The sequence below is a fragment of the Neopelma chrysocephalum genome, unplaced genomic scaffold, assembly GCF_003984885.1.
Source record: "Neopelma chrysocephalum unplaced genomic scaffold, ASM398488v2 Primary Assembly neopelma1_43, whole genome shotgun sequence".
Taxonomy (NCBI): domain Eukaryota; kingdom Metazoa; phylum Chordata; class Aves; order Passeriformes; family Pipridae; genus Neopelma; species Neopelma chrysocephalum.
Window position 1 is genome coordinate 22,447,213 of NW_020897702.1, and position 21,151 is coordinate 22,468,363.

The 21,151-nt window shown below is 48.7% G+C and overlaps 1 protein-coding gene across 2 annotated transcripts in view; it reads right to left on the reverse strand.

The window, feature by feature from the left end:
- CAPN5 (calpain 5) overlaps positions 1-12,424 on the reverse strand; it is a 57,941-nt gene extending 45,517 nt beyond the window's left edge. Inside the window, exon 1 of one of the 2 annotated variants that reach the window (XM_027677608.1) lies at positions 12,373-12,424. The gene's annotated coding sequence lies outside the window, so the exon portion shown is untranslated. The remainder of the gene's footprint in view (positions 1-12,372) is intronic. The other variant, XM_027677609.1, reaches the window with a different exon arrangement.
- Between the last annotated feature and the right edge of the window lie 8,727 nt (positions 12,425-21,151).

Below are 21,151 nucleotides of genomic sequence, written 5' to 3' on the forward strand. Positions count from 1 at the left end.
TGGAAGGGACCTTCAAGATCATCTAGTTCCAATCCCCCTGCCACAGCTTCTCTGGGCAACCTGTGCCAGTGCCTCATCACCCTCAAGAGCTACAAAGTGACAGTCCCATTGAAAAGCCATCAGGACCAGCAGCACATCATCCACAGCAGGTCTGAGCTGCGTTTTCAAAGCCCTTTCCCACTCCCAGCTGTACATGTACTGTAGCTTTGCTTTGGACTCCAAGTGCTGTGGCCCAGAGCCAGCAGCACAGTGCAGCATCCTCCATTAGCAGTGCCCACAAGGAGTGGAAGCTGAAGCCACACTGACGGAAATTAGAAAACAAGATATCATTTCTTATCAAATTGACTGAGGTTAACCAGGGAAGCTAATTCCTACGGGAAATTATAGGTAGCTCATCTCCAGATGTTTCTAAGCTCAGTTGGACATCTTTCCAGAGGAGATTCTTTATCCAAAATGCAAATTACTGAATATTTGCACTGAAACAAAACTGTTGAAGAACAGAAGACTAAATGTCCCCTTCTGGCCTTTATCTCTTCCCTTCATTGGGTCATATCTCTGTTCTCATTTAAGAGCTAAAAACTCCACTAAGCTAAAAGTGAAATGATCATTTTTACTCTCAATTATATTTATTCAAGTTCTGATTTTGATCAGTGATTTGCTGCAGCACAGATGGCATCCAAATCAGGATACCTGAACACGGCACCTTTCAGCCAGAGGGTTAATCTTGCATGAGCACACATGGGGACAAGCTGTCCCCCCTTGGAAACTGGAAACTCAGGGTAGTGGAATTAGCCTCAAAAATATCCTGATGAGGTTAGGGGCTGTTTGTTCTGAGCAAGTAAACCCTCTGCATCGACATGGCTTTTTGCAAGCACATAAGTACAACAAATGTCCCCTGATGAATCCTGCTCCTCTATGGAGCAGGAAAAAACACTTTCCCTCTGCAGTGATCCTGGTCCCTTCTGCAAAGCACTGCAAGAGCTACAAAGGAAGGTATTGCTAAACAGCTAGCTATTACTGAAAAAAAAACAACTCAAAAAAATGTCCTTTTGACAAGGGCTTGTAGTGATAGGACAATGGGGAATGGCTTTAAACTGAGAGTAGGTTTAGATTAAGTATTAGAAAGAAATTCTTCCTTGTGAGGGTGGTGAGGCACTGGCACAGGTTGTCCAGAGAAGTTGTGGCTGCCACATCCCTGGAAGTGTTCAAGGCCAGGCTGGATGGGGCTTTGAGCAAGCTAGCCTACTCGAAGGTGTCCCTTCCCATGGCAGGGTGGTTGGAACTGGATGGTCTTAAAGTTACTTCCAGCCCAAACCATTCTATGGTTCTATGAAACAAAAAAGTAATCTTTCATTAAAAAGTGCATTAGCAGCACGGCCAGGGAAAGGACAGGGTCACGCCTCCCAAGAGAAAGCTACTGCAAATGACTCCACATCACCAAAAAGAGCCTGGCTGGCAACATCTGCACAAAATCAACTGAAGATAAGATGTCACATTTGGAGGCTGTTTCCAGCAATGCACAGTGATTTTTATCATACTTGCTTTATTTCCTCTGTTGTTTTTTTTCTCCAGAACATTGTTCCTTTGTTGGTTTACAGCAAGCTGACAGCATGGGGAGAGGCATAGCCAGCCAGCAGGTTTGCATGCAATGCAGCATTCAGATGTTTTTTCCTGGGAAGACCAGGGTTATCAGGAGGGTCTGGGCATCCTTGAATACCCATTTCCTGCAGGAGTCAGCTGGGTGTGATGACCAGGAGCTACCTTTCTGCTTGGATAACTCACACTGGGACAGAGGCCTTTGGCTCTGGAGTTCCTCATTCCATGCAGATATGAGTCACCCTTTGCAAGCACAGTCAGATGTTGGAGCTGCCAGAAGAAAAGGCAGCCCCACACTGTGAACACTCTCATAACCCTTCCTTGCTGGTGAGCTCTGCCTGGCAAGAGCTTTGGACACAAATTGGGCTTATGGCACCAGCCTGACTGGCCCTTCTGTTCAGACATTAAGGTCAGATGGGACCAGGACAGATGCCTGAAGGCATCCTGGCACAGGCAGGAGTAATAAGCTCAAAGCAAAGCTAGCAGCACTATCTCCTACTGGACTGGCAAATGAAAGAGGCTGGAGGGACACAGCAATCGCAGGAAGAGGGGTGGAACAACAGCAAAACATGGTGGAAGAAAGACGTACCCAGAAACAGTGGAAAGAGGAAGACAGTAACAAGTCATCAGAAAGTCAGCACTGGCTGAGAAAAAGTAAAGAGATGCTGAAAATATTCACCGCTCTGGGTAAAACTCATCCCAATCCACTCATGGTTTGGGGAGAACAGAGAACCTCAGTTTTGGATACCCCCACGTGCTGTTTGATCTCTGAGCCAGCCTTACTGGTTGTGTTATGTTAGGCTTGTTCCCCAAGTCACAACAGGGTTAAAAACCCTTGGAGATCAGCAGGAGTTGCAGGGCAAGCAACAAAAGGTGAATTAAAGGGCTTTGCCAATGCCCAGTCCCTGGAGACAGCCACCACTTCAGTGACCCCTCATGCCCCAGCACACCGTGACCCTGGTTAATAATTGTAAGGAGCAGCAGAGAGCACCAGCAACAACAAAGCACTCCCAAGCTCACTTAGGAGGCATGGAGCCTCCAAAAAAACCCCCTTTGTGTTGGAGAAGGCAGGAACCTTCTCCAGCACATGACATTGCTCACACAGAGCAGGTTTTCAGGCATCGGAAAAATACAACCTGGGAATAGCAGACACAGACATGTAAAATTAAGCCACCTCCATCTGTGGTCATCCAGCCACGTGGCTCTTGCTTACCCTGAGGGCTGTTATCTGACATGAGGATCACACTGAACACAGACCACCCACACCATGATGTTACAGAGGTGCTGCGCCCTTCTCAGCGTCCATTTTGATCACCATTGTGGAAAAGAAGAGGGGGGGAAAGGAGGGAAAGGAGTGAAGGGAGGAGAAGGAGAAGGGGAAGAAAGGATGCTGTCTTTGCAGGAGTGGACTGAGCAAGTATTTTTATTATTTATTAAGTGTTTCTAATTGAACATCTAGACCAGCTACTTTTAAATCTGGTCACACTGACTCCACTGGAAGCCTTGTATCACACAAATATACTCAGACTGGTTTTCTTGCCTAGTGGGCAAAAAAATTATGGTCTAAAGGCAGACCTGTGCCTTCGTGAGGTGGACGGAGGGAAGGACAGAAGAGTCACAGGGCACTGCTTGAGGTAGCCAGGAGAGCCTTTTTCTTGGACATTATGAGTCAAAGAGGTGCTTATTTAAGAGGTTGGGTAAGTGGAAAATTCATTCAGAAAACTCATCAGTAGTGCAGATAAAATGCAGCATGTCTCCATGCAAATGCTCTGCCTTCAATAGCTTCCGCAGCCTCTGGGATGATTAAAGCAATTGAACTTCAAAAGATGCACAGAGACAAGTGCAGGAGGAGCAGCAGAGATAACAGGGCTGCAGCTACTCTGTAGGAGAGCCAGTGGAGGCAGCTGGATCCTGCAAGATCATCCCTCCCAGACCAGCTGTGATGTTTGTCCCTCTGGCTGATCCAGAGCATCCCTCCTGCAGCTTCAGCCCTGTTCACATCATAACATGCCCCATCCCTGGAAGTGTTCAAGGCAAGCAAGCTGGTCTAACGGATGGTGTCCCTGCCCATGGCAGGGGGGTTGGAATCACAAGGTCTTCAAGGACCCTTCCAACCCAAACCGTTCTGTGATTCTAGAACACTGTTCCCAAAGCTATGGGTTTCTTCTCTCTCCCTCACCTTCACCCCTTCCTGCAGGCAGTCCAAAACTCTGTCCCCTCAGAGGCCTGGAGGTACAACCAAGTCCTTCAGGTCTCCTCTTGAGAGGCTCCTGGTCGTACTAGAAATGTATTCCTTGACCTGTTCCACTTCAAACCGAGTGGGATCCAAACACCCCCTGCAATTTCAGCTGATGAGGGCGCCCCATTGCCTCTGAGGATGGGCTCTGCACCACAGGTTTTGCCCCAACCCTACAGCTCCTGGCCCCAAGTCAGGATTCAAGCCTTTGCCAAGACTCCCAGCTTTGGCTAATAAACCATTTTAGTATTTTCTCTTTGCCTGACCCAAACCTGAATAGAAGCACCAAGCCACTCTGCTCTTTGTCCTTTTCCAGCTTGGGTCCTCCATGTTCAGTTTGCTCTTTGATAGGCCCTTAAGCCCCTTGCAAGCCTCTTTCCTATAAATTCCATAGCCACAACAGCAAATAACCAGACTAGATGTGGGTGCTGACTGATAAGAGCATTCTCTTGTCTGCAAAACCTTCGGGACAGCCCAGCAATATCTGCCTTTTTTTTTTTAAATTTTACCTCCTTTTCTCTCACTATCTTTAATAAGTTTTTCTTTCTGTAACTATCTAAAGCATCAGGAGTACAAAAGTCATAGTCAAAGGCTTGTAGCAACTGACGGTGCTAGTGCTTCTGAAGAGGGAAGCCTCTCTTAGTTATATTGGACCACCTCAAATTTGTGAGATTTCTTAGAAATCCTTGTTACTGGATTCACTTGGCTCTTGCCAAGTTGAAAGGTCTGAACCTAAGTTCCCAATGCCTTAATCTGAGCTCTCTTAGGTGGCTTTTATCTCTTCATGCATAGCAGAAATACTCTAGGAGGGATTTAGGTTTAGATCAGAAATTAGAAAGAAATTCGCCCCTGTGGAGGGCAGTGAGGCACTGGAACAGGTTGCCCAGAGAAGCTGTGGCTTCCCCATCCTGGAAGTGTTCAAGGCCAGGTTGGATGGGGCTTTGAGCAACCTGGTCTAGTGGAAGGTGTCCCTGTCCATGGCAGGGGGGTTGGAACGAGATGATCTTTAAGGTCACTTCCAAACCAAACCATTCTGTGATTCTATGATTTATCTGTTTTACAAGGGACAGTGACCTCCAGAAAGCATACAAAGTCTCCATGTACCAACACAACATCACCTTACGTGGGGGGGCGTCACACTCTAGTGGAGCACCCACCTTTGTTTGCTTTTGCTTCCCAGAACTTCTGTAACAGGACAAGCCATCAGGATGCATCTGTTCCATGCAGTCCAGAGGGAAAGGTTGGACCTCTGCACCCACGGGCTCCACATGGTCTTCTGAGGCCCTTCCTTTGGTAACTCAGAAGACAACCCTGATCTTTGCTAGCCCTTTGTTAACATCCCAATCTGTGCCCTCAGGCAGGTTCCCCAGGTGAAACTAACTCATTACCAAGTCACAACCATGAACAGTGAGACCAAACCCCTGCCCCTCATACTGCAACTCCAAGCTCATGTTTGGGGGCAAAATCCAAGAATCCCTGCTCCTCTGAGAGCATTTACTGCCCTGTGGCACTCACCCTCCTGAGGCTGCCCAGGGACATCCCCCTAAGGGACATTCCCCCGAGGCTAGGATCACAGAAACCACCATCAGAGATAAAAAGCAGCCATCCACCCAGCTCAGATTTCTTTCAGATCATGGAATGGTTTGGGTTGGAAGGGACCTTAAAGATCATCTAGTCCAACCCCTCTCTTCCACGGCCGTTCCACCTTTCAGATGAGGATTCCTCCTCTTTTGATACAGCTTTGATACAGCCCAGGATGGCTGGTGCTTGCTCCTGCAACCATGGCTAGCAGCTGGATCTTCCATCCCTGCTTTCACTCAAACAAAAATGCCCATCACTGCTCTGATGTGTGCCTGGATTCTCTGCACAAAGCTGGAGTGGGGACTGTCTTGTTGGCAGGAGGTGGCTCTGGCCATGTTACTACCGCACGGTGAACAGCAAGCAGGAGACAGTGGGCTGAGCACAGGGCTCTGGGATGGGGGATTAAGCTCCTGCCTCCTCTCCCAGACTTTATCCTGCTGGAAGTCCTCGTTCTGTATCTCTTTAGATACCCTCTGAGCTGAAGCGGCGAGTCTCAGGGTACGTATGAGATGTACCGTGTGACATAGGGAAGAGTTTCCCTATGCATGGGACGCAGGGAAGTGAAACTGCACCTGACGCAGTCCCGTGTTAGATGTAATAAATCACTACTCTCCTGCTCCTGCATGAAGACCTGCCAGGAAGCCAAAGGCAATACTTGCTGAGCAAGCAGCCAGTGGCCACCATCCCTATCCCCATCCTCATGCCCATCCCCATCCTGTGCTCACGCAGCAGCGGTCACCTGGCTCTGAAAAAGCAGAGTTTGTAGCTGCAGTTTTTATAATTTCAAGGCTTCCCTTTTGCTCAGCAGAGAAATCACTCCCCTTAATCACCCCTAGGCAATCCTCACAGTATTTACACATGTTCAGACAACTGGTAGGACCAGCTCTTCAAGGCTTTGGGAGCAGCAAGTCTGCAAACACTTCATAGGAAGCACTTGATTACCAGGGTGTGCCTTGAAAAAATAAAACAAACCAACCCCAAACCCTGAGCAGCAAACAGACATGCATCCTTCTTCTCTATTTGGGACTGGAGGCAATGGCGGAACAGATCAGGATGGGCTGTGAAGGGATGGAGTCAACAAGAGCCACCTGAGTCCTGCACCATGGAGTCAGGGAAGCTCAGATAAGTCAAAATATGATGTAAGCTGGGACAGAGGGTGCTTGCTGCAAGGGAGGGATATGTTTTGTCACCTAGGGAAATCAGTGTATGGATTATTTGGAGATGTAACAAAAAACCCCAACAACAACCACAAAAACACAGTGGGCGAAAAGCATCATGGTTTAACGGAAGGCCAGGCAGGAGTAGAACTGGAGCCATGCCCTTTTCACCTGGAGATCAGAGAGACCTGCTGCCTGTCATGCTGTAGCTACACAGAGAGCAATATTCCATGTCCCTTTCCCTGATGGTAAAAGCATAACCCTGGCCTGGGCTGCTGCAACCTTGTTTGCACAGTTAGGGCCAGATTACAGGATAAACCTTGGTGGAATGAACCAGGGCTGCAGCCTTCCTCACCTGAGGATGAGCTGCAGCCAGCCAAGGAGACAATTTCATAGAATCATAGAATGGTTTGGGTTGGAAGAGACTTAAAGATTATCTAATTCCAACCCCTCTTCCATGAGATACCTTCCACTAGACCAGGCTGCTCAAAGCCCCATCCAACATGACCTAACACTTGCAAGGATTGGGCAGCCACAGCTTCTTGGGGCAATCTGTTTCAGTGCCTCACCACCCTCACAGGGAAGAATTTCTTCCGAACAGCTAATTTAAATCTACCCTCTGTCAGTTTGAAGACATTCCCCCTTGTCCTACCTCTCCTTGCCCTTGTAAAAAGTTTCAACTCTCTCGTAGCCCCTTTATGTACTGGAAGGGGCTCTAAGGTCTTCTTGGAGCCTTCTCCAAGCTGAACAATCTCAACTCTCTCAGCCTGTCTCCATAGCAGAGGTTATCCAGCCCTCTAGGCATCTTCATCCCTCTTTTGGTGCCATTCCAACATGTCCATGTGTCTCTTCTGTTGGGGGCCCCAATAAGCTGAGAAAATTCCTGCATGGTGAGGAGAAGGAGCCTTCTCCCATGTATCATTTCAGAGCTCCCCATTAAGGTTTTCAGCCTCCCAGCATGGGGCAGGGTTAAAGTGGTTGGGATGCTTTATAGTTCCCTCTGCCTTTAACCTTCATTCTCAACAGATTGAAGTCACAGGACAGGAGGAAACAGTGATGATGCTCAGATGGATGGTGGAAGGACTAAAACTGGTCATTTTTGCACAAGGGCAAATCAAGGGGCAGGGAGAGCTTTTCTCTGCCAGAAGAGTATTTTAAGATAAAATGCATCAAAGTGTTATTGAACTGGGACAAAAAAGCTGCAGGCAGGGGCTGAGGAGCTCAGTCCAGCCCCTCTGAAGGGTTGGATCAGGCCCAAAGGAGCCAGTCTCTGACCTAGATGCTGCAAACCCCATGGGTTCCCAGCACAGCTTTGCAGGGGTATCATCTGTCACATCTCCAGTCCAGGAGGATCCCCAAAGCATGAGGATCTGCAATATTGGCTGAAAACTAATGCATCATGCAGAAAATCAAAAGCTGTAAAGTCTCCCCGGCCACAGAGTGTAGAGTAGAAAGGACTTTTTTCCAGAGAGGGTGAAAAACTCAATGGCAACCATTCCTATTTCCCCATGACCTCAAGAAGTTACCCCCCTATCGAGTCACCAGAATTAGGGTGCCTTCTACAGTGCAAGACAATTTAGTAGGAATAAGCTAGAGATGAAAAGACTCCACGATATGAAGGGGAGAGCTCAAGGCAGGTTAAGGGTTAATGCTGCAGCCAAACAGATGCTCGACTGGTGAAAAATGTAGCTTCCATGAAGCCACTGGGTCTCTGTCCATTTTCTGCAGTGCCCAGAGCCTGGCCCTTTCTCCCTGGGTAATCAACTGGAAGTGAGCAGAGCCGGAGTAATCACTGCACCTCATTCCCCATCCGTGACACTGCCCGCGGGGCCAGGAGATGGAGGAGCACCGTCTGGCCTGAAGCAGGTCAGTGCAAGCCTGTTGTTGAGTCTTTGTGCTCCACAGCTGTTCAAAAGAACAGGTGAAGGTGAAGGCATGAAGACATAAGTAAATATATGCTACCCAAGTGTTCCCGCTATCACCACAGCATGAACAAAGGATGACAGACACCTCTCTACGGGCTGAGGAGGCTTTCACCTCTGGACATCTGCAGAGAAAGGAGTTGACACCTCTAGACACTAGCGAGGAGGAGGAGAGAGAGTGCCTAATCCCAACCCTCAAGGCACAGCTGCATCCTTGTCCTTCCCTGTATTAACCCGCTGCTGCCCTGCTTGGAGAAAGAATTAGGAGAGGAATCTTGGCAGTTCTGGACCAGCCAAAAATATCCAATAATTAATGCACAAGCATGAGCAGACTTAGAGGATGCACCCATTCTTCGTATCGTCATACCCCAGAACGAACACTGTTTAAATCTCCTCTTGGGATCAGAGCCAAAGCTTTCTTTAAAGCATGGATGCTTTGTTATTAATCCGTGCAGCAACCAGGGAAGGGGGAGATGAATTTTTTTTTTCTTTTTGAGGCATAATCAAAGATGAAAAATTATCTCTGTGACATCGCTGGGCTTCATCTGTTTCATGTCTGGTCTCGTCCCACATCAAGATGGTGAGACCCGCTTGGCTAACACAGCCCTTCCCAAAGGAGACACCTGGACAGGGTGTCTTGACTACAGAATCCTGGCCTCCTACACCAGCAAACCCTAAATCCTCCTTATATCATTGTCAAGTACCTTGGAAGAGGGGTGATGTGCCCTAATTCACACTCTCCTACCATCCTCTGATGTGATACAGTTGTGGAGCCTCTAGATAAACCTTCCAATCTAAACTGAATAAATTCATAGCCCAACACCAACACTGTCCCTCAGTTCAAATATCTCTTCTGCCTCCCTGAAGTTCACCCCTTGGATGCATTTACTGACAGCAAGTACAGCCTCTCTCTGCCTTTGTAAAAGCCCAGCAAAACAGCCTCATATAATAGCTCTTCATCCCTCTGAGCAGCCTCAGAGCCCTTTTTCCTGCACCTGCTCCAGGCTGAGTTAATCCCTCTCAAGCACCAGATCTCAGAGCCTGGTCCTTCCACGTTAACTCTTCCATACCCTTGTCCCACAAACACCCCTTCCCTGTTTCCCATTGCCTTTCTGCAATGCTCCTAGGAGCATCCAGGACCAAAACAGCCCCAAACCTCCAGTCTCGACTATCCCAATATGATTCAATCTCCAAACATAGCACAAAGCCCAGGCATACAGTGCCCCACTGTATTGGTCGATATATGTCCTAGGGGACACCCCCACACCCTGCAACTCATTCTTGAGGTCAGCCGTTTCCCTCTGGCTGAGCATCTTGTCCACCTCCTAAGAATGGTGCCTCTCAGTTTGGCTTCGCAGGCAAATCTCGGCATGAATAATGAGAATGAACTCAGATCCTCCCTTAAAGGCTTTAAGAAGATTTAAGCTCTGCTGCGTGGGCTTAATCTGTCCAGCAGTGCCCTTTGTCACCTCCCCCAGCCGCCCCCCCGGCAAAAGTCTTCTCCACTGACATACTCCCACATGCACTGTGTAAAGCCCCGGCACGTCCAGATAAAGAAGGCCTGGAGCATATCCTTTCCCTAAAAATGAGAGCAAAGCTACAGGTCAGTCCCCTTCAGTAACAGTCCTGGGTTTCCATCTTCCTCCACCCCAGGGGCTTGAGGATGCCCACAGCAGTTGTTCATCACAAGCTAAAAGAACTCTCTTGAACAGACTATGCTGCGGAGAACACACCAGCCAAGCAGGGATTTTCCTGGGTTTGTGGCCATGTCAAAGCCTCACATGAAGTCATTTCATGCAAGGATGGGGCTGCTGGTGGCAGAAAGCAGAGTGGACTTGACTCCATCACAAACCTCCTGAGTGCCTTGGTCATGACACTTTGCCCCTGTTTTATATGTCATGGCTTTGCAGATGGGATTATTCCTTCTGCGTGTCACCCACTGTGTCCTTAGGACATGACAAAGGGGCTTGATTTCTACTCTGAGCAAGGCCTGCTACAGCAAGTCCTGCTGCCTTCCTCAAAACCTGCTTTTCATTTCATTCGTGCCTTGATCCTTAACTCTGCTGCCAACGAGAAAGTTTTTCCCAACCAATTCTGGTGCATGGCTGCTGGCAAGCACCAGCCACTGAGTGAACCAGACCCCATGCACACAGCAGCATCTGTACAAACACACTCACTGCAGGGGGAGTTTGGACCTCATATCCTGCTCCCAGGGGTGGTAGGTCTCAAAGAGCAACCATCAGTCTGCCTTGGGTTTTACAACTCTGCTGCCTGGCTCACGCTCTGGAGCTGAGCCCCAGGTGATTCACATTAAAGAATTACTTCAATAAGCAGGAGGCAGCTGATGTTCCGGTAAGGGCAGGGGAAATAGATCACACCAGGATACACTTGCCTGTAGCAAGGTGTTGCACCGAGCAGGAGCTAAGTTGTGAGCACCTGGATCAGGCTCTGTGCCTCCATCCATGCCTGACTCTGCTGCTTTTCCCCCTCCCCGGTCCTCACTACCCCAAGGATGCTCCCAACAGGTGATACCTGCTCTCGCCTGTATCCATAAATTTGTCCCTCCTCAATTCACTGTTACCTTGAGCAGCACACCCAGCCAGGCTCTCTGCACCTTCCTTGAGCTACCCACCACCTACATGCAGAGTGTGGGGTCAGAGATGCAGCTGCAGGGACTCCATGTTGCCTTCACTCCAGTATAACACCAGTTCAGCACAATTGGAATCCAGGCTGACCCTGGCCAGAGAATTGAGGCCCCTTAAGATGTGAGATGGGATGGAGAGGAAAGGCACCCTAGGGAAAGCCTGCAGCGTGGTCCTTGCTGGATGCAGCAAGAAAAGCAGCTCAGGATTTAAGATCATCCTCCACGACTCTCGCTGCTCTGCTTCCAGCTCCATTTGCCGTGGCTACACTCCCCACCAAGCTCAGAGCTAATGCAGCATCCAGGCAGAAACGTAATGGTAATTGGTAACAAATAACTGGTAATAAACCCAAGCATCACGCAAGGGTGGATCTCCAGAGCTGAGTGACCAGCCCATGCTCACCTGGCAGTGACTAGACTGGAATGTGAGTGATAGAAGACCAGAGACATTTCTGATGGGACACCCTCTACTAGAAAGCATCGGGCTGGTGTCTCAGGTCAAAAATAAGTTTTTCAGGGCAGGGAGAAAGAGGTGGTGCCTCCCACCCCTGAGATATGGGAAATCCAGGTTTATATCTCTGCTTGGAAAGCCCAAAACCCATCAGTCTCCTGGACCCCAGCAGCGAGCTGGCAGGGGCAGGAGCTCTCTCTCGCCTTAACGTTCCATAAGACTTTCTAAAACCCTTGGATTTGTCCCAAAAAAATGGAACAAAGAACAATATGAAACCCCAGAATTTTTTTCCAGTGCAGAAATCCTGCTCTCTAGCCAGCGCTGAGGCCTCACTGCTCAAAGTTTCAGTCCAGCTTGGTTTCACCAGCAGAAACAAGCATGACTGGGAGCTGCTGCGAGGTTTTGAACCATCCGGGGTGCAACTTTCAAACGCACCAGCCCCAAGCACCCCGACTCCCACGACCCCCAAACACCAGCGCTTGTTGAAAGCAAGGGGAGCAGCGTGCTCCGCACGGGGGAAGGGGGGGAAGGAGGAGGGTGCTTGCTATAGGCTTTGCCCCCCCCGAAATCTTATACACATACATGCACACATACACACACACTCCCCCCCCTCCTCTCCCCTCCCCGGAATGCAGCTGCCCCCCAGTTCCCAAAGCCACAGGTGCTCCGAGCATCCCCCGAGGACGAGGCGGGACCCCCGGGCGGGGCGCGGAGCCGCCCCCACGGACGGAACAGCGGTGGGGGCGCAGGAACAAGCCACCCCCTCCCGGGGCCAGGGGTCGCCTTACCTGCCCGGGGCTGGTGCCGGTGCCCGCTGCCCGTGCCGGTGCCGCCGCTCCGGGCGCGCCGCTCCCGCAGCGCTTCGCTTCCCGCAAGCACCGCCCCGACGGGGCGGGCAGGGACCGCCGCCGCGCCTGCGCCCGGGACCGCGCCGGCAGGGAACGGGAGTGGGAATGGGAGCTGGCGCTGGGGACTTGGAATAGGGAACAGGACCGGGAACTGCTGCTGGGAATGGGACCTGAAAGGAGAACCGGGAACGGGGATGGGAATCGGGAGCGGGATCGGGAACCGGCACCCGGAATGCGAACCAGCACTGGGAACCGGGAATGGGACCGGGAACTGGCACCAGGAACCGACACCGGGAATGCGAACTGGGACCGGAAACCGGCGCTCCCCACTGCTGAAAGCTGGAGTCACTACTGGGAATGGGGACTGGCACCACCCGGTAGTGTGAAATGGGAATGGCACTGGCTGGCGCCAGTCCAGGAGCTGTGACCCAGTCGTGTACTGGGAACCCTGCTGGAAACCGGGACCTAGGTCCAACATTGTCCAGGCACTAAGACCTGGGATCACCTGGGAAATGGGCCCATCAGTGGGAACAGGGGCTGGCACCACCTGGATAGAGAAGGGGAATGGGGAACAGGGGCTAACCTGGCACCAGCACCACCAGCTGGGAACTGGAACTGGAACTGGGACCAGCACCTGCACACCTGGACACTGGCACTAGCCACTGGGACCTCCCGGGCACTGGCACGTGGACCAGCATTGCCTTGGCACTCCTTAATAGGACAAGGCCCCACGGGCTCTGCCTGCGACCTTGCACTGGGAGTTGGAACTGGGCAAACTGGAGCACCATGCACCGCCACCAGCTGGGCCACGAAGACACCAGGCAGCTGGGGGGCATTGGGACATAACCCATGGAGGATGCAAGGGAGAGTCATCAAGGGTTGCAGGATTTGGGTGCAAAGGGAACATCCCCCAGTAAGGAATGGTGTGGGGCACGATCAGAGGTGTTGAAGGAGATGTGTTTTCCTGCCCAAGACCAAAGTTAGTCCCCTTTTCTCTTTTGTAAGAGGGAAAGTGAGGCACTGGGAAGGGGAAAAGGGGGGGTCCAAAGGCTGGGCATGTGCTTGGCCCAGCTCCACATCCACAGAGGTCGATGTGCAATGGGCATCATGGGGCCAAGGTGGCCAGACTCGTGGAAAACGTGCTTTCCCAGCTCACAAATACACATTCAGGAGAGGAAAACCAAACATGACCCCCAGAAAAGTGCATACCCCTTGGCAGGAAGGAGCCAGTGAGGTTTTACAGACCCTCTGTCAGGGGCAGCTCTGATCTGATATGCTGACTTGACACACAAGCTTTATTGGTACTATTCATGGTTTATCATAAATCAAGCCAAAAATAGATGGCAAGGAAAGAACAATTAAAAAAAACATTCAGAAATGACAGGAATAAACGGTTCAAAATCATAGTGCCCAGACTCTTTCAGACAACAAAAGAAAGAGGGCTAAGGTTTAGCTGCTGCCTGCCAGCGAGAGTGAATGCTTAAGGACATCTGCTTGTTGTATTTGTGGTAATGCAGTGAAATTTTGGTGATAAAATTAGAAAGGAGGCTGTGCCCGGAGCAGCGTTGGCCTGGCACGGGCTCTTGTTCCCATCAAGGTGTCACCTGCAGCTGTACGTGGTCACCACAAATCATGTCCTCTAGGACCACGCTTTTCCTCCAGTTTCTCATTATCTGAAACCCTCCTGGACTTTCCATATTAAGGTTCTTAGTATTTTCCTGTTAATTTTATAATTTCATTACTTATTCAATTCATGCAATATTTGTGTTATTATTTTAATTCATTTATTAGTTACAGGAATAGGAAAGCCAAAAATCTGTAGTTCCACGCAGGCTTCCTTTGGCAGCAAAAGCTGTTTTCTAATGTTTTCCTTCTCCTTGTTTGTTTTCCCCTCTCCCCCATGGATCTCGGGGCTGCTCAAAACCAGGTGTTTCATACACTTCTTTTCTCTCCCCTCATAAAAAAAAATAAAAGACAGACCCTCAGTCTCTGAAGATTTGGAAGGGGGAAGAGTAAACCCTAAACAGGTCTTCAACTCCAAAATCTTATTAATAGCCCTAAATCCAGCTGCCAGGCAGACTAGGGCAGGGAGGGATGGTGCTGCTTCTGCTCCTTGTGAGGGCAGGGAGAGTGTAGAGTCTGTTTTGATTTGCAATGTGTTTAAATTGAGAGACACTCCATCAGTGTTAATTAATTACTATGATCATCCATCATTCCTCTCACCAGTACAGATACCTCCTGCCCAGTTAGGCACTGTGGGCTTGCTTTAACAGCAATGGAGGAAAATAGGTAATTTCCTACTGAACTGTTTCACTATTTTACCCTAAAGCTGCTAAGGGGGAACATCTCACTGCTGGCGACATGGGGACAGATGGGCACAGAGGGGAGTTTGTCACCCATAGGGGTGATGGGTGATGCTGTGCAGTGCCAGATGAAGGGATTAAAAAGAGGAAAAATGAAAAAAAGAGAAAACGGACTCACCCTTGAGACAAATCAGCAGCAGAAGCCTGGCTTTTATTTTCTTAACAGGCTGGAAAGCATTAGGGAAAACATTAGGGAAAAACTCCTCACTGCTGAATTAAGGCAGTGAGTGGGTCCCCAGACATTCCTAAGGCCCCAAAGGTACGTGGAGCCCCAGCCTGTGCTCGTGGCAGGCCCAGATCTTGCTGATTAACTTAGTTGCATTTTCGATTTCAGCCTCAGCAGGGGAAGGAAAATTATGTAAATACGATTTATAACAACGCTTCCTTGCTCCTCAGCATGATGCAAATGAGGCCACGGTGACAGGGCTGGCACAAGGGCTGTGCAGGGGGAAAGAAGAAATAGTGATGCTTTAAAACCAGACCCAAAAATAAGTAGGAATAAGGTAAAAGGCAAGGTGGAGGAGAAAAATTGCAGCTGGTGATTCCTCCAACAAATAGAATTTCATTATTCGTTCTGGGATTTCAAAGCAGATCACTTAGTGAGGTTTTCCTCCCTCCCCAGAATATTTGTTGTTCTTACTCATGAAGGGGACCCCCAAGCTGAGGTTTGGTCCTGGGGTGGTTCAAGGTGACTATCTGCCCGCCCAAAGCACTGGGAGTTGAAGAAGTGCCTACTCCTGACATCCCTACTCCTATGAGGGCAGCTCTCCCCTCCTGAGGGCATGTGTGGGGGATAAAAATGAGACAATGACTGTAGGTGGGCAGCTGGTCCCCATACCCTCACTTTTATGGCATGGAGATGCAGGGAACAACCTCCAACAGCCCCCTCCCCAAGGCAGGAGCTGCTTGGTGAGAGTTCTAAGCACTGGTGATCGCACCAAGTTGCAGTCTTCTGCTCCTCTTTGAAGATACCACAAAATGAGCCTCTGGTCATCCATCTGCACTTGAATTAAACCTCATTGTTCTGAATTCTGCAAAGTTGTTCGCCCCCGAGTTGCAGCCTCTGGAATACCAGTAATGTATTCTCTCCTTTCCCTCTCCACATGATTGCAGCATAATCTCCTACTCACTTGATTTATTTAAGCAGGCCTTCAGATGCTCCAGTAATGGGAGTCATTTAGGTCCCTCTGCAAATATGTATTTATTTATTGCTGTTCATTTAAACTGCAGAGCCAGTTGGCAGGAGATACACAAGACTAGGGTCACAAGGATGTTAAATTATTCCCTGTCAAAAATAGCTGGTTGAGAAAGTTAAATTAAGCAAGGTCATTCGAGGTCATAGACAATCGCTGGTGGGAGGAGAAGGGCATTAATTAGCTCTTTTATTTATGGGGGTCATCGTGACCAGAGGACCAGCAGTTGTAATGAAAAGGCAAACTATAGCAACTCCTCGTTTCTTGGCAGAAGCAGCTCTTCGATGAGAAGCCAAATTGCTGTCCTTGACTATGATGGAGAAGTTGAGGCTATTGAAAGGCAACATTGTGATGTTCAGCAAGATCCTGTGGAGCCCCACAAAGCATGGGCCAGAGAGTTCCCGCTTCCTTGTCTCAGGGGTGAACTCAGCAACAAAAAGCCTTGGGCAGATGCTGGGGAGGTGCTTAGCAGCGAGGTAGGCCTCAGAGGGCACCTGAGATACTTTGGTCACTCACGCAGACAGCCTTGAGATTTTGCCACCTCTCTTGGCAGACAGTTAGGAGTTGCATATCCCTTCTGTTAATACTTGTATTTCATTTCCCCTTTGAACTTCATCAGCATCCTCTTGCAGCTGTTAGGCCTTGTAGTAAGTATCCTTTTCCTCCTAGTATAAGAGCTCCCTAAAATCAGGCCTCCTCTACCGTGCACTGCTAGGGACAGGGTTTAGTGGTGGGTTGGCAGTGCTGGGTTAACGGTTGGGCTCAATGACCTTAGAGAACTTTGCCAACTTAAGCAATTCTATGACCAGCTAAGGTAAGAAATTCAGTTAGTAAACTAGGTAGGTATAACCTGGGGTCACCGGGAGCCAAGAGATCCACACCTTGTAGCTTACTGCATAACCGTCACAGTAGAACAGTGCAATCAGGGCAGCCAGGTATTTAATGACAGCAATGCCTGGCCAGAAGAGACATCTCTACTGAAAGATCCATTTTTTCCCTGTTTCTGCATAAAACATAAGGTGGAAACCATAAGCCCTGATGAAAGCCACCCTTTGCCTTGCTGAATGCATCGGCCACTGTTTGGGATGCACCCGCTGTGATCTGCACCGCGACTGGCTGACAAAGAGCTCGCACTAATTGATAACTCTGCTGGGAAATCCATACCATTAAATTCTCCCCTTAATTGTCTGTACAAGCGCTTACTTCTGCACAGCCACAAATCAAACAGCTCTTTAATGGGCTGTCTGCTCTTAAGCAATATGAAAGTCAAACAGCAAGAAGCTTGCTTGAAGAGGAATGAAGTCGTGGCATCAGGGTTTGTACTGGAGGAGTGAATTGGCGGTGTAGCTGAGATCAAGGTGGGCGCTATGGCGAGCTAAATCAGCAGAGGAAAGATTATCTGTGATTATATCTATAGAAGGTAACTCAGGTATCACAAATGAAGCTCTGGCAGCATGAGGCTTCTTAGGCATTTACTCTTCTCTATCCTGAATCCTCCTTGAATTATTCACCTTAGGAGTGACACCAGGTGCTACAAGTGTGAGAAAAGGAGCTGAGATCCCCAGTCCCACAGCAATGAGAGCATCATTTTTCTCAGTACGGCATAACTAGAGAAGACCTGGACCTACTCAAACATCTTTCCTATACCACATTGATGTGATCTCCTATGTGAGTACTTCATAGAATCACACAATGGTTTGGGTTGGAAGGGACCTTCAAGATCATCTAATTACAAGCCCTCTGCCATGGGCGGGAACACCTTCCACTAGACCAGGTTGCTCCAAGCCCCGTCCAACCTAGCCTTGAACACTTCCAGGGATGGGTAGCACCTCTGTTATGGAGACACACTGAGAGAGTTGGGGTTGTTCAGGAAAAGAGAAGGCTCTGGGGAGACCTTAAAGCACATCCCAGTACCTAAAGAGGGCTACAAGAGAGCTGGAGAGGGACTTTTGAAAAGGCGTGGAGTGATAGGCTTCAGACTGACAGAGGGAAGGTTTAGATTAGATATTAACAAGAAATTCTTCCCCGTGAGGCTGGTGAGGCGCTGGCACAAATTGCCCAGAGAAGCTGGGGCTGCCCCATCCCTGAAAGCGTTCAAGGCCAGATTGGACGGGGCTTTTAGCAATCTCATCTAGTGAAAGGTGTGCCTGCCCATGGCAGGGGGATTGGAATGAGATGATTTTTGAGGTCCCTTCAAACCCAAATGATCCTATGATTTCTGGCCACAAACCCTTCAGGACTTTGGTCATTGTTCAGCCATGACCACCCAGCTGGAGGGGACCAGGGCTCAGGTGCTTTGGCAGGAGTGCACCTCTGCTTAGGAGCAGACAGCGTTGTAGAAGTTCAGTCAATGACCTTGATTTTTCCATAGGATTTTCCACAGTGAGAAGCAAGACTGTTTGGAAAACAAGCAGGTTGCCAGCAATCCCCCATTTCCTATAGTGGAGAGGAATGAAAGGAGCAAATGGCACCACTGTCTTCTCAGCTGCTCTTTATTTATGGCAGGTCAGAAGCCGCCCTAAAAAATGCTGACTCCAAACAGTCCTGACAAGCACTTTTTAGAAAATTCTCCTGCTGATTCTCTTCTTCCCAAAAAGAAAGAAAAACAGGGGCGATTTCCCCCTTCTGTCACTATCTCTGCCTTCAGCTCCCAGCAGAGAGACATCTGAAGCTCCCATTTCTAGCACCTCCCAAGACCTTGGCAAGGCAGAACTGCACATCAAGGCTCTTCCACACAAGTCTTCTTGCAGATAAGTAGCTTGTTGTGATATTACAACAAATCCCAATCTGGGCTTCACAAGCCTAAATCAACACTGGGATCAGTGGAATTACTTTGGATTTACACTGGTGTAATGGAGACAGAGTTTTGCTTGATAAAATCTTCCCTCTCCTTCCAGTCATGCTTGCTATGCAAAAGCAGTGGCTTGTTTCTGAAGGACTCACAAAAAGGCAGGATTTGCTTTTCCTAATCAAATTTTGGAATACTCTGCTGAGTTTTGAGTCTTTCCTTGTTTCCCAGTTGCCTAACAATATTGCCCATTTATAACATGTAGATACATCAAAGCACCACCCGGTTCCTGTGGCAGAAGAGACTTTGACCTTCCAGGCAGTGATCCTCAGATGTTACTTTTGGATTGCGCTCCTTGACTTTTGGAGTGGCCATATCTGGGGAGGAGGAGCAAGCACACATTGAACCTCACAGGACCACCTTGACCAAATCCTTGCTACCACATATGTAGAGCAAAGCTCCCAGAAGACAAAGGTGACTCAGATGATTCCCTACAAGATGAGAAAGATGAGTAGATAATGAATCTGAAAGGACAAATCTCCCCAGGGATTTATTAATTTTGTGCAATATATTTCTTATTGAGCTACCTCCAACATTCACCAGGACCCATGGGTTGGCTACTCACATGCATTCAAGGAAATGGAGGTTTTGGAGTGGCTAAGGATAACTTGCCATGGTGTCCATGTGTCCCAACAGTTCCTTCTTTCCCCTGCACCAGGGACCATGCACCCATGTTTTCATCACTATCACCCCATGAGAACTTGACATCTGTTAATTTCCCCACCATTTCCAAGGCAGATATTTTCACTCTACAACCTTCTCTCCTTCAGCAAGGAACACCTCTAGGACATGTCCCACAGGCTTCTAGGGTACTTCCTTCTATGTATCGCTTATCAGCCTAACCTTGACCTAACATCAGCATGCAGCAACTCCAGAACTTGTGCTGACTCGTGCATTTGGTGAGGAAACCAACTCCAAACTCTGCTCCCAGATGTCTCCAATTACAGAGCTTGAGGGAAGTTGCTTGAGTAATAATTAGAGAGGTCACCTCTACATCTCAGCTTCATCCAGGCTTAGCTTCAAACACTAGGCAAGCATAAAACCATCAGTGCAATCAAGATTTATTTGCTGCAGTATGGACTGGCTGGAAAGGTGGAGCCAAGGGTGTGGGGAAAAAAACAACGCAATGCAATTCTCTGTATAAACCCCAGGAGCAAGGCACTTCTAAACATCCTTGTCTAACCCCTGAACTGTAACTCAGATGCTGTGTTTGGAGAGCCTTGACTTGGGTACAGCCCTTCAGTGCAGCCTCAGAAATCATCCTTGCTTCTTGCAGTGTCTAGTGATTGACTTCTGCCCCTTCCTCCTCTGTAAGTTTTATATTAAAGGGAAAAAATACTGTACTGTAGCCAAAAAAAGAGTGTAGGAGAAGGAGATGTCCCCAAATGTACTTTTTTTCAAAGAGATCTTTGACACCAGTAATTTTTCATTGCGTAGTTTGTGAAACGAACTCAAGCATCATTTTAAAAGCTCTGGATACACTTCTTTAACATGTACTGGGAAAAGCAGCAACTGTCCAGCACTGCTGATGAGACTGGTAGTTACCAGCAGATATTTCCCTCACACATCAGTAAGCTAGGTGATAATGGAACAATTGGCATCTCATATGCCTTGATTCCCCTCTTTTTCAAAGTTTTAGAGAACAGGAATGTTTCAGAGGAGAACATGACACTAACATTTGCCCAGAGAAGCTGTAGCTGCCCCCTTCCTGAAAGTATTCAAGGCCAGGTTGGACAGGGCTTCAGGCAACCTGGTCTAGAGCGGAATGTGTCCCTGCCCATGGCAGGGGGGTTGGAACTACATGATCTTGAAGGTCCCTTCCACCCAAACCATTCTAAGATTCCAATTTTAAATGCTCCGTAATTGCCAGTGCAGGGTAAGGCAGTGCAGAAATGGTGATAAGGCCCCCTAAATCTTCAGAGGGTTCCTGGAAATGTTTCTCCACAAACCCCAAAACTACAATATGTCCAAGGCCCACCTAAGCTTCAGCAAACTCTGTTGAATTAGCTAGTTTTTTTATTTCAAACCTCGTTTACTTGGCCCTCCAAATAGCTTTCTTCCATTTTTTTGCACAACTGCATCAATCAAGTAAACAAATAATGATACTATTTCTGAGCAGGCCTGTGGTACTGCCAAGAAGCTGTTGCCTCATTTAATCTGTGTCATATCTACTTTCACTCACACAAGGATACATGTCTTGGCTGCTGGACAGCGCTCAAGGGTTGAGAATTTGGGCTTTTTTTATGTATGTGTTTCAGATTCGCAGCCAGTTTTTTTAAAGGAGTCAGTGTTGCACCGCCTGTGGAAAGAGCAAC